Source organism: Mesoplodon densirostris, chromosome 6 (assembly GCF_025265405.1).
Source record: "Mesoplodon densirostris isolate mMesDen1 chromosome 6, mMesDen1 primary haplotype, whole genome shotgun sequence".
Classification (NCBI taxonomy): domain Eukaryota; kingdom Metazoa; phylum Chordata; class Mammalia; order Artiodactyla; family Ziphiidae; genus Mesoplodon; species Mesoplodon densirostris.
This window is the reverse complement of record NC_082666.1, coordinates 26614613-26628248: the sequence shown is the minus strand read 5'-3', so window position 1 is coordinate 26628248 and position 13636 is coordinate 26614613. Positions and strand designations below refer to the sequence as shown.

Here is a 13636-nt window from a genome sequence, read left to right as displayed (position 1 = left end):
GTGGCAGATTATATTTTCTAAATATGACAAAAAGAATAACTCCCGGGCCTCCCTGGTGGCGCAGTGGTTGGGAGTCCGCCTGCCGATGCAGGGGACGTGGGTTCGTGCCCCGATCCCGGAGGATCCCACATGCCGCGGAGCGGCTGGGCCCGCGAGCCATGGCCGCGGGGCCTGTGTGTCCGGAGCCTGTGCTCCGCAACGGGAGAGGCCACAGCAGTGAGAGGCCCACGTACAGCAAAAAAAAAAAAGAATAACTCCCATTCCACATAGTCTTATTTACAATGTGACTTTGACAGTCCTTCCATAGAGAAGTGGAATCTATGTTCCCTTCCCTAGAAATGGTGGATTTGTGGTTGAAAGAAGCAACATTATGTGACTTCCAAGGTTAGATTATAAAAAGGAATCATGTCTCTGCCCAGTTCTCTTGGGAGACTCACTTTTAGAACCCAACCACCAAGCTATGGGGAAGCCCAAACTATCTCATGCTGAGACACCACATGGAGAGATCACTTGTACTTTTTCCAGCCATCAGCCCACCTGAGGTCCCAGCCACAGCCAGGATCAACTTTAAAGACACCTCTAGATGATCCCAAACCCCAGCTATCAAGTCACCTCAGCAATCAAGCCTTGCTAGCGGAGGCCCCACACATCAGAAACCAGAAACAAGCCAGCCCTGCTGTGCTGTGTCAAAATTCCTGACCCACAGAAACCAAGAGTATAATACAATTATTGTTTTATGACACTGAGTTTTGGGGTGGTTTGTTATACAGCAATACTGACAGAAAAAGTATCCTCTTCAGTGTGTTCCTCATAAGTCGTGAGTGGGTACCCCAAGATGGGTGCAGATCCCAACTCCCCTTTATCTCATACATAAGTTTCTTATCATCTTGAAGCATCTTCCTTGACCAGAGCTTGACAGCCTTCATTTCTTGTTTTGGGGGGTCTTACTTCTGGTCAGAAGCCCCACTATTAATTTCAGAGACTGTTTCTCCATTTCCCCCAGAAGATCTGGGACTTCACTGTAAATACTTTTGCCTCACCCATTTCTGACCCATTTCTCATGTTACCTATCCTTGATTTCTCATTCCATCATCTGCTCCTGGAATCCACATCTTCTTGGGATGAGTGCCAGTAGGAATTTTACCTTTCCAGAAGAGACTCCAGCCTACCCAAAGGAGTGTGGCCTCACCTGCTGGTTCCTACAAAACAATCATAGCATTGATAGCCCAGTATCAGTATTTTCTTGATTGTTTTAAAATTTATTGAGATATTACTATATGCCAAGCATTGTGCTAAACTCTCTACATACTCATTTCAATCCTCTCAACAACCTTATAGAGTAACAACTATTATCCCTCCAACTTTAAAATAAGGAAAATGAAGAACAGAGAAGTTAGGTAATTTGCTCAAGGAAAGATGGCCTGTAAATGGTAGAGGGGGGGATTCAGACAAAGGTGATCTAACCCCAGAGTCCATGCTCTTAACCACATGTCCCATGTACAAGACATTAAACAGCTGGCATGCATCAAACCAAGCCCAGCTTTTAAAGACTATTCCAGGGTGAGGTGAAGACCTTACTTACATGTCCCCCCTGCCTTTCTTTTCCTCACAGCTCCTATTTCTGCACATAAGGGCACATATATATCCACAGGAGTAAGCAACCAGTTCTAGGTGAAGAACTTCCAGTTTAATTGTCTACAAAGAAAATAAACATTTCTCCAAAAAGAAACAACAAAATCTGTAGATGCATAATTTTGGCTGCTAAAACCTAGCCAGGACAATTTATATTATACCACAGTCATTTAGCTTTTTAGGCAAAAATATTTGCATTTATGTTACACAACAGATCTTCCCAGGAAAAACAGGTAGAAACTTTGGGTGACTAAAGGGCCAGTTCAGGGCTTTAGCCTCCTGAAACAAAGGACAATCTGCCTCAAAGTGTATTCTTGCAGGGCAGAAACTGCTCACAGCAATTTAATAACAGTGCTTTGCATTGGTTTTCGCCAATATAACAGGGGTGTAGCAGGCTTCCTGGGAGCAGCTTAAGCTGTTGCTCCAGGCCTACTATTGAGACTGCACTCAGCATTTTGATGTATTCCCACTGTAGGTCCACCTCTTCCATGCATGGATGAGAAATGAATATTTTACTGAAAATCCCGTGGGACTAGGGGAAGAGGTTCTATATTGAAAAATTATATTTTAAACATTAATAAAATCTGTTAAATATCTCTGTCCTTTCCCCAGTTTTCCATTGTGGACAGCAGCTCTCTTTTCTCTTCAAAATTCTTTCCCTTCTCTCCAGAATTATTCTCTAAGCTCACACCCCTCTTCAGTCTCTCATTCCAAATCAACACCAAAAATACTGGCAGAAGTTGAAATTGGATGCCTGCAGCACTATAGCTCCACTCAGTGTGACTATGAAGGTCAGTGTTGAAGAGAAATCTCTTCGGTGGTCAAAACTCCAAGCAGTACACCTGGTTGGTTAATTTGCCTGGAAGGAGAGATGAACAAAAGTATTGCTCTACATTAATTCATGAGCAAATCACTGAGTTTGGATTGGAAGGAAGATGACTTGGAGAATTGGAGGCAATGAGTTCTGGAGAAGAGGTATGAGGATAGACCTCTTTGAAAGAGCACAGAATATGATATTCGTGTCCCAGGTGAATGCTAACCAAAGAGCAAGATCTTAATCAGGTAGACAAGATGACCTGTTTTGTGGATGTCAGTCAAACTCTTTCCCCAGTCACTCCTGTCCTCGACCAAGGCATTCATAAGTAAAGTGGCCATGGCTGTGGGATAGAGGTTGTCCATGTTGCTGGTTAAAGAGCCAGTCTGGTTACCTCCACTACTGAGTCCCTAACTGCCAAAAGCAAAGACCAACACCAGTCAAATATATGACATTGTTTCTCAGTTCACCTGGCATCAGGCTGAGTATACAGAGCCATTTCCATAATAGAAGGGAAAGTGTATTGTTCTTACTAGAATAGATACTTACTTTGCATATAGATTTGCTTTCCCCTCCTCAGTGATTCTTCCCAAAACACCCATCTATGTATGGACTTACAGAAAGCGCTATGCACCGTCATCGTATCCCACAGAGCATTATTGCTGACCAGAGAACTCACTTTACAGAAAACGAGGACAATACTAGTCTTCCCATCACCTAGAAACAGCTCACCTGATTGAATTATGTAATAGCCTTTTGAAGATTCAGTTTAGTGCCTGATGGATGGCAAAACTTTGCTCTTCAGGATAGATGAAGTGGACTTTGTGTATCTTTTGGTTAGGAGACGGTTAGCATGTTTTCAGTTGTGTGAAGAGTAGTTTAATCATGTTATACAAAAGCATGGTCTCATTGATGGTTTTATTTGGAAATTAAATATAGTTAAAGAGCGTGTGTAGACACCAAGTTGACAAGGGATGAACTATGCTGGATTGTGATATATCAACTTGGATGAACTGAGAGCTTCATTTCCTAGAATTCCATTTTTTTGTATGAGTTAGAGTTGGCTAAGAGAGGAACTTGTGCTAAAGGTCTGAAAGGCTGAAGTCAACACTTTCTGAGGGTTATTGTGGTCAAATGTGGTGATGAACAGATACAGAGGTGCCTAGCAGGTCCATCTTGTCTTTTCCCATTAGCATTTAAACATGTCTTTCCAATCTTTAAAAATCTCCCCCTTAACCTTATGGCCCCTTCCACACTACCTTCTCTTCTTTCATGCTGTGTCCATTTTCACCTTTCTCCTCAATCCTCTGCTACTGGCCTATCACATCCTTCCCCTTAAAATTGCTCTCACTGTTCTTCTCTCTATACTAATTTTTTCCCTGGATTTCTATAACTATTATATGCTGATAGTGCTCAAGAATGTATCTATCCAGGTGTCTCCCGAGTTTCATACCTGCATATTCAGTGGTCTACCCAGTGCCGCCACCTGGATGATAGGCACCTACAACACAGCAGGTCTATAACTAAATGTGTCCTATTTCCCCTCAAAACTATACCTCCTTCATATCTCAGTGAATAGCACTGTCATCCACTCAGGTAAGCCAGAAAGCTGTCACTCTCTTTGCTTAGGTTTCTTTTATCTTTTGCCTGCAATGATTATTGCAAGTCATTCTTCCTCAAGTTGTGAAGCTCCAGTTCAATAATACAGCTAGGTCTCGGGTCAAAATGGCAAGCAAGCCTGCTGTTGCAGCGTCAAGCAAATGGCTGGAGGGTATTTGAAAATGGTATTACAATGCTGTTGGGTTCAATAAACTGGGCTTAATGTGAGATGATACAACATATGAGAATGACGATGTAAAAGAATCCATAAGAAGGCTTCCTGAGAACCTTTATAACAACAGGGTGTTCTGCGTTAAGAGAGCACTGGACCTGACCAGGAGGCAGCAGATCTTGCCTAAAGAGCAGTGGACAAAATATGAGGAGGATAAATTCTACCTTGAACCATATCTGAAAGAGGTTATTCGGGAAAGAAAAGAGAAAGAAGAATGGGCAAAGAAATAATCATGTAGTTTAAAAATCTGTGGATGCAGCTGTTCTCAAAGTCTTTTTATGAAGTTAGTTAAACCTGGAATATACAATGTAGAACTATCTGGGCTGTAAATGTATTATTTTAAATAAATGTCTATAATAATTATAAAAAAGTAACACAACTATAATGTACCATACAAACGCTATGGTTTATTTTCAGTATAGATCCCTATTAACCCTGAGAATGTGGGTCAATAGATCTCCATTTTATGGGAGAAGTTGCAGCTGATAGTGGGCTGAGATGAACAAAAGGAAGACATGCTTGCACGATAGTGGACATTGTCAGTGTGTTAGATATGGTGACAATGCTATTCTTTCCACAAATATTTATTAATTTCCTACCATGAGCTAGGGACTGTGCCTACAGGATATGCTTCCAGGGCATTGATTCACTGTGTACTTTTTCTGGGTACCGCACATGTAGGGGATACAAAGATGAAAAAGTCATGGTCCCTATGCTTAAGGGGCTCTCAGCTCTCTTCATCATGACCCACGTCAAATGATATCTCAGATGGCCCTTTCTAAAGCTGAGCTCCTCCCACAAAGAGTGCTGCAGTAAAGTTCCTTCCAGGGCCTATTATTTTCAAAGAATAAATTAATTTCAGAGGAAAATAAAGGCAGTCTAGAGACATACATAGGCTGTTGTCCAGATGCAAGGATTCTGGAAAACCACCACCGATTTAAAAAGCTATATGCAAGGACTCTTTTTTTGGTGACACATAGGGATCGCCTCATTGGGACCTAAGCTAAACTGCAAGCAATCTCAGTAGTGAATTCAGCCTTGTGCTCAGCCCTTTTCCAGAACTTCTGGCTTAATTATGAGAAGAAAACCTATTTATTCTGAGACATCACCACTTTGGGATAAATTCCTGGAAGCCATCATAAAAGGAAAGGGAAGATCTTTCTCAGAGTCTCTTCTCTGGATTTCTGAGAAAGAAGTGTTTCGTGTTTAGCATGTCAAGTTGCTTTTCATTTCAGTCCATGGATTTGCCCCTTATTTGATTCGCTTTGAACTTAGTTCCCCCTGTCCATCCAGAGGCCTGGGTCTCCTATGGGAGGATAATTCAACCTTTCTCGTGTCTTCCTCAGATACTATCTTTCTCTGAGCGCATTCTTCATATTATTAGTTACAAAATAATAAAAATAATAATACTTATATAGTACCTTACATTTCACAAAACTCTTTTCATGTGTTTTAGTTCATTTAATCCTAATAGCATCACAGAAAGGCAGAGCCATGAGGAACCTGAGGTTCAGTGAAAAGCAAGCTAAGATCACATAGCTGTTGGATGACAGACCTCACAAAGAACCCAGATATTCTAATTCACATCTTCTTTCAACTATTTCTCCCTATATTCATCCAGTGGCCAAAGTCATTTCTAGCCCTGATCCATTTCATTTCATCCTTCATCCATTTATCCTGAAATCTGAACAAAACTATGTTCATACTGGGAGCCAAGGAACACTGATGTCTCTCCTGGGGCTGAGCTTGGTTGTAGGGATCCAGGAAGCCCCCATAAGCCAGGACTCCCAGGACCTACCAAGAACAAGAAAACCCAGGAGTTCTCCTGAGGCAGGGGTTCTCCACTTTGGCTACACATTGAAAACAGCTGGGGAGCTTTAAACACTACTGAAGCCTGGGTTCTAGCCCCAGAGATTTACATTGAATTGGTCTTGGGGGCAGCCAGGCCATTAGATGTTTAAAAACTCCCCAGCTGATACTAATATGCAGCCTAGTTTGGAAACATTGCCTGAGGGCTTCCACGTGTTTACGTGTTCCTTGTAGGTCCTGTGGACTCATTCTTTCTCCCTTTGCTAAATGCTTATTACACCAATCCTATATGGTTGTTTAATAAAATCTAGAAAATGCAGGAGGCAGGATCAAGATGGTGGAACAGGAGGACCCTGAGCTCACCTCCCCACAATGAATCCATCAAAACTACAACTACGGGCTTCCCTGGTGGCGCAGTGGTTGAGAGTCCGCCTGCCGATGCAGGGGACACGGGTTCGTGCCGCAGTCCGGGAAGATCCCACATGCCGCGGAGCAGCTTGGCCCGTGAGCCATGGCCGCTGAGCCTGCGCGTCCGGAGCCTGTGCTCCGCAGCGGGAGAGGCCACAACAGTGAGAGGCCCACGTACCACAAAAAAAAAAAAAACAGTAAAACTACAACTACATATTGAGCAACTCTCACTGAGAATGACATGAAAACTGGCAGAATGACTCTCCTACAACCTAGGCTGTAACGAAAGGACCACACAGAGTCTGGTAGGAGGGAAGGAGAAGTGATCTAATGAGGACCTGCACCCCTCGCGGGTGACCCAGAACAGGACGGGGATATCACAGGTTTGGAGATCCTCCCTAAGGAGTGAGGGGTTCGAGCCCCATATTAGGCACCCCAGCCCTGGGGTTCAACACTAGGAACATGAGTTGGTTTGAAAAGAAGTGGGGCTTACCGGAGGGCTGTAAGAAACCGAGACTCTGCTCTTGAAGGTCACGTGCACAAACTTGGTTGCTCCCAGTCCCAGTGTGGAAGCAGCAGTCTGAAAACTGCCAGGTGCTCTGAGGGCCTGCCCCCCACCCCATACCAGGCTCCTGTTCCGCCGCTGCTCCCCGCTAAGGCCGAGGCCACCACTGCCAGTGAGTGTGCTCACGCTTGGAGGGAGATGAACAAGCTTGGTCTGGCCCTGCCTCTAGCAGGAGCCCGCCACCATCACAAGCTCACACCCGGGAGGGAGCAGAACCAGCTGAACAGTGTGTCTCCAACCCCTTCAGTTCCACCTCTGACCCCAGCCCAGCCTCTAACCAAGCTCCACACATTGGGGGAAAAGTGGAACCAGCTCGGAAGTGCAGCCCCAAGCCCTCAGGCTCTGACCATGCTCCCAACCAAGGTGGAGACTCCATCACACAGGGTAGAAGCCCAACTTCCTCAGGGCTCCTGCTCCAGCCCCTCTGGCCTTGACCCCCACCACGATAGGGCGGTGACTGCCTTTGAGCCTAGGAGAAACTGGTGCTGGCACCTGGCTCTCTGCACCCAGCCCCACTGATTCCAGCCCTACCTCCCATCAAGGTGGTGGCTGCCAGTGCAGGGGGGAAGACATGGCCCATGCTCACTTCAGATCCAGCTCTTCCCCTAAAGCCGCTGGAGACACGCAGACTGCGTAGGGACCCTCCCACACAAGGACATGCCTTCAAGACCAGGATAGGTAACTGTTTCACCTAATTTCATAGAGACAAACAGAGAAAGGTAAACAAAATGAGAAAACAGAGGCAGATGTTTCAAATAAAAGACCAAGATAAGGTCCTTGAAAAAACCCTAATGAAACAGAGACAAATAATTTACCTGATAAAGAGTTCAAAGCAATAGTAATAAGAATGCTAACTAGACTTGGGAAAAGAATAGATGAACAGAGTGAGAAATTCAACAAAGTACTAGAAAATATAAAAAAGACCCAGTCAGAGGCTGAATACAATAACTGAAATGAAAAGCTAGAAGGAATTAATAGCAGATTAGGTGATACAGAAGAATGCATAAATGATCTCGAGGATAGAATAGTGGAATTCACCCAGTTGTAACAGCAAAAAGAAAAACAAATTAAAAAAAATGAATCCCTCTGGGACAATATCAAGCATACCAACATTAACATTCAAAACATCATAGTGCAAGACGCGGAGATCACCTTCCTCCCCACAGATACACCAGAAATACAGCTACACGTGGAACAACTCCTACAGAACACCTACTGAACGCTGGCAGAAGACCCCAGACCTCCCAAAAGGCAAGAAACTCCCCACATGCCTGGGTAGGGCAAAGCGGAGAGATTCCCGCACAGAGGAGCGGTGCCGAGCGGCACTCACCAGCCCGAGAGGCTTGTCTGCTCCCCCGCCGGGGCGGGCGGCGCTGGAGCTGAGGCTCGGGCTTCGGTCAGAGCGCAGCGAGAGGACTGGGGCTGGCGGCGAGAACTCAGCCTGAAGGGGGCTAATGTGCCACAGCTAGCCGGTAGGGAGTCCGGGAAAACTCTGGAGCTGCCGAAGAGGCAGGAGACTTTTTCTTCCCTCTTGGTTTCCTGGTGCGCGAGGAGAGGGGATTAAGAGCGCCGCGTAAAGGAGCTCCAGAGACGGGCGCGAGTCGCGGCTGAAAGCGCGGAGCCCAGAGACGGGCGTGGGACGCTGGGGCTGCTGCTGCCACCGCCAAGAAGCCTGTGTGCGAGCGCAGGTCACTGTCCACACCGCCCTTCCGGGAGCCTGTGCAGCCTGCCACTGCCGGGGTCCCGGGATCCAGGGGCGGCTTCCCTGAGAGAACGCACGGCGCGCCTCGGGCTGGTGCAACGTCACGCCGAACTCTGCCGCTGCAGGCTCGCCCCGCACTCTGTGCCCCTCCCTCCCGCCGGGCCTGAGTGAGCCAGAGCCCCCGAAGAGGCTGCTCCTTTAACCCTGTCCTGTCTGAGCGAAGAACAGACGCCCTCCGGCGACCTACACGCAGAGGCGGGGCCAAATCCAAAGCTGAGACCCAGGAGCTGTGAGAACAAAGAAGAGAAAGGGAAACCTCTCCCAGCAGCCTCAGAAGCACCGGATTAAAGCTCCACAATCAACTTGATGTACCCTGCATCTGTGGAATACATGAATAGACAACAAATCATCCCAAATTGAGGAGCCAGGAGTCAGTGCTGTGCCTCTGAGGTGGGAGAGCCAACTTCAGGACACTGGTCCACAAGAGACCTCCCAGCTCCACATAATATCAAACGGCGAAAATCTTCCAGAGATCTCCATCTCAACACCAGCACCCAGCTTCACTCAACGACCAGCAAGCTACAGTGCTGGACACCCTATGCCAAACAACTAGCAAGACAGGAACACAACGCCACCCATTAGCAGAGAGGTGGCCTAAAATCATAAAAAGTCCGCAGACACCCCAAAACACACCACCAGACGTGGACCTGCCCACCAGAAAGACAAGATCCAGCCTCATCCACCAGAACACAGGCAGTAGTCCCCTCCACCAAGAAGCCTACACAACCCACTAAACCAACCTTAGCCACTGGGGACAGACACCAAAAACAACGGGAACTACGAACCTGCAGCCTGCAAAAAGGAGACCCCAAATACAGTAACATAAGCAAAATGAGAAGACAGAAAAACACACAGCAGGAGAAGGAGCAAGATAAAAACCCACCAGACCTAACAAATGAAGAGGTAATAGGCAGTCTACCTGAAAAAGAATTCAGAATAATGATGGTAAAGATGATCCAAAATCTTGGAAATAGAATAGACAAAATGCAAGAAACAGTTAACAAGGACCTAGAAGAACTAAAGATGAATCAAGCATCGATTAAAAACACAATAAATGAAATAAAAAATACTCTAGATGGGATCAATAGCAGAATAACTGAGGCAGAAGAACAGATAAGTGAGGTGGAAGATAAAATAGTGGAAATAACTGCTGCAGAGCAAAATAAAGAAAAAAGAATGAAAAGAACAGAGGACAGTCTCAGAGACCTCTGGGACAACATTAAACGCACCAACATTCGAATTATAGGGGTTCCAGAAGAAGAAGAGAAAAAGAAAGGGACTGAGAAAATATTTGAAGAGATTATAGTTGAAAACTTCCCTAATATGGGAAAGGAAATAGTTAATCAAGTCCAGGAGGCACAGAGAGTCCCATACAGAATAAATCCAAGGAGAAATACACCAAGACACATATTAATCAAACTGTCAAAAATTAAACACAAAGAAATCATATTAAAAGCAGCAAGGCAAAAACAACAAATAACACACAAGGGAATCCCCATCAGGATAACAGCTGATCTCTCAGCAGAAACTCTACAAGCCAGAAGGGAGTGGCAGGACATAATTAAAGTGATGAAGGAGAAAAACCTGCAACCAAGATTACTCTACCCAGCAAGGATCTCATTCAGATTTGATGGAGAAATTAAAACCTTTACAGACAAGCAAAAGCTGAGAGAGTTCAGCACCACCAAACCAGCTTTACAACAAATGCTAAAGGAACTTCTCTAGGCAAGAAACACAACAGAAGGAAAAGAACTACAATAACGAACCCAAAACAATTAAGAAAATGGGAATAGGAACATACATATCAATAATTACCTTAAATGTAAATGGACTAAATGCTCCCACCAAAAGACACAGATTGGCTGAATGGATACAAAAACAAGACCCATATATATGCTGTCTACAAGAGACCCACTTCAGACCTAGAGACACATACAGACTGAAAGTAAGGGGATGGAAAAAGATATTCCATGCAAATGGAAACCAAAAGAAAGCTGGAGTAGCAATTCTCATATCAGACAAAATAGACTTTAAAATAAAGACTACTAGAAGAGACAAAGAAGGACACTACATAATGATCAAGGGATCGATCAAAGAAGAAGATATAACAATTGTAAATATTTATGCACCAAACATAGGAGCACCCCAATACATAAGGCAAATATTAACAGCCATAAAAGGGGAAATCGACAGTAACACAATCATAGTAGGGGACTTTAACACCCCACTTTCACCAATGGACAGGTCATCCAAAATGAAATTAAATAAGGAAACACAAGCTTTAAATGATACATTAAACAAGATGGACTTACTTGATATTTATAGGACATTCCATCCAAAAACAACAGAATACACATTTTTCTCAAGTGCTCATGGAACATTCTCCAGGATAGATCATATCTTGGGTCACAAATCAAGCCTTGGTAAATTTAAGAAAATTGAAATAGTATCAAGTATCTTTTCTGACCACAATGCTATGAGACTAGATATCAATTACAGGAAAAGAGCTGTAAAACATACAAACACATGGAGGCTAAATGATACACTACTTAATAACGAAGTGATCACTGAAGAAATCAAAGAGGAAATTAAAAAATACCTAGAAACAAATGACAATGGAGACACGACGACCCAAAACCTATGGGATGCAGCAAAAGCAGTCCTAAGAGGGAAGTTTATGGCAATACAATCCCACCTTAAGAAACAGGAAACATCTCGAATAAACAACCTAACCTTGCACCTAAAGCAATTAGAGAAAGAAGAACAAAAACATCCCAAAGTTAGCAGAAGGAAAGAAATCATAAAAATCAGATCAGAAATAAATGAAAAAGAAATGAAGGAAACGATAGCAAAGATCAATAAAACTAAAAGCTGGTTCTTTGAGAAGATAAACAAAATTGATAAACCATTAGCCAGACTCATCAAGAAAAAAAGGGAGAAGACTCAAATCAATAGAATTAGAAATGAAAAAGGAGAAGTAACAACTGACACTGCAGAAATACAAAAGATCATGAGAGATTACTATAAGCAACTCTATGCCAATAAAATGGACAACTTGGAAGAAATGGACAAATTCTTAGAAATGCACAACCTGCCAAGACTGAATCAGGAAGAAATAGAAAATATGAACAGACCAATCACAAGCACTGAAATTGAAACTGTGATAAAAAATATTCCGACAAACAAAAGCCCAGGACCAGATGGCTTCACAGGGGAATTCTATCAAGCATTTAGAGAAGAGCTAACACCTATCCTTCTGAAACTCTTCCAAAATATAGCAGAGGGAGGAACACTCCCAAACTCATTCTATGAGGCCACCATCACCTTGATACCAAAACCAGACAAGGATGTCACAAAGAAAGAAAACTACAGGCCAATATCACTGATGAACATAGATGCAAAAATCCTCAACAAAATACTAGCAAACAGAATCCAACAGCACATTAAAAGGATCATACACCATGATCAAGTGGGGTTTATTCCAGGAATGCAAGGATTCTTCAATATACGCAAATCAATCAATGTGATACACCATATTAACAAACTGAAGGAGAAAAACCATATGATCATCTCAATAGATGCAGAGAAAGCTTTCGACAAAATTCAACACCCATTTATGATAAAAACCCTGCAGAAAGTAGGCATAGAGGGAACTTTCCTCAACATAATAAAGGCCATATATGACAAACCCACAGCCAGCATCATCTTCAATGGTGAAAAGCTGAAACCATTTCCACTAAGATCAGGAACAAGACAAGGTTGCCCACTCTCACCACTCTTATTCAACATAGTTTTGGAAGTTTTAGCCACAGCAATCAGAGAAGAAAAGGAAATAAAAGGAATCCAAATGGGAAAAGAAGAAGTAAATCTGTCACTGTTTGCAGATGACATGATACTATACATAGAGAATCCTAAAGATGCTACCAGAAAACTACTAGAGCTAATCAATGAATTTGGTAAAGTAGCAGGATACAAAATTAATGCACAGAAATCTCTGGCATTCTTATATACTAATGATGAAAAATCTGAAAGTGAAATCAAGGAAACACTCCCATTTACCATTGCAACAAAAAGAATAAAATATCTAGGAATAAACCTACCTAAGGAGACAAAAGACCTGTATGCAGAAAATTATAAGACACTGATGAAAGAAATTAAAGATGATACAAATAGATGGAGAGATGTACCATGTTCTTGGATTGGAAGAATCAACATTGTGAAAATGACTCTACTACCCAAAGCAATCTACAGATTCAATGCAATCCCTATCAAACTACCAATGGCATTTTTCACAGAACTAGAACAAAAAATTTCACAATTTGTATGGAAACACAAAAGACCCCGAATAGCCAAAGCAATCTTGAGAACGAAAAATGGAGCTGGAGGAATCAGGCTCCCTGACTTCAGACTATACTACAAAGGTACAGTAATCAAGACAGTATGGTACTGGCACAAAAACAGAAATATAGATCAATGGAACAGGATAGAAAGCCCAGAGATAAACCCACGGACATATGGTCACCTTATCTTTGATAAAGGAGGCAGGAATGTACAGTGGAGAAAGGACAGTCTCTTCAATAAGTGGTGCTGGGAAAACTGGACAGGGACATGTAAAAGTATGAGATTAGATCACTCCCTAACACCATACACAAAAATAAGCTCAAAATGGATTAAAGACCTAAATGTAAGGCCAGACACTATCAAACTCTTAGAGGAAAACATAGGCAGAACACTCTATGACATAAATCACATCAAGATCTTTTTTGACCCACCTCCTAGAGAAATGGAAATAAAGACAAAAATAAACACATGGGA

General features: G+C 43.3%; 1 pseudogene; it reads left to right on the top strand.

The window, feature by feature from the left end:
- Positions 1-4171: 4171 nt before the first annotated feature.
- LOC132492507 (cytochrome b-c1 complex subunit 7-like) lies at positions 4172-4514 on the top strand (annotated as a pseudogene).
- The last annotated feature ends 9122 nt before the right edge of the window (positions 4515-13636 follow it).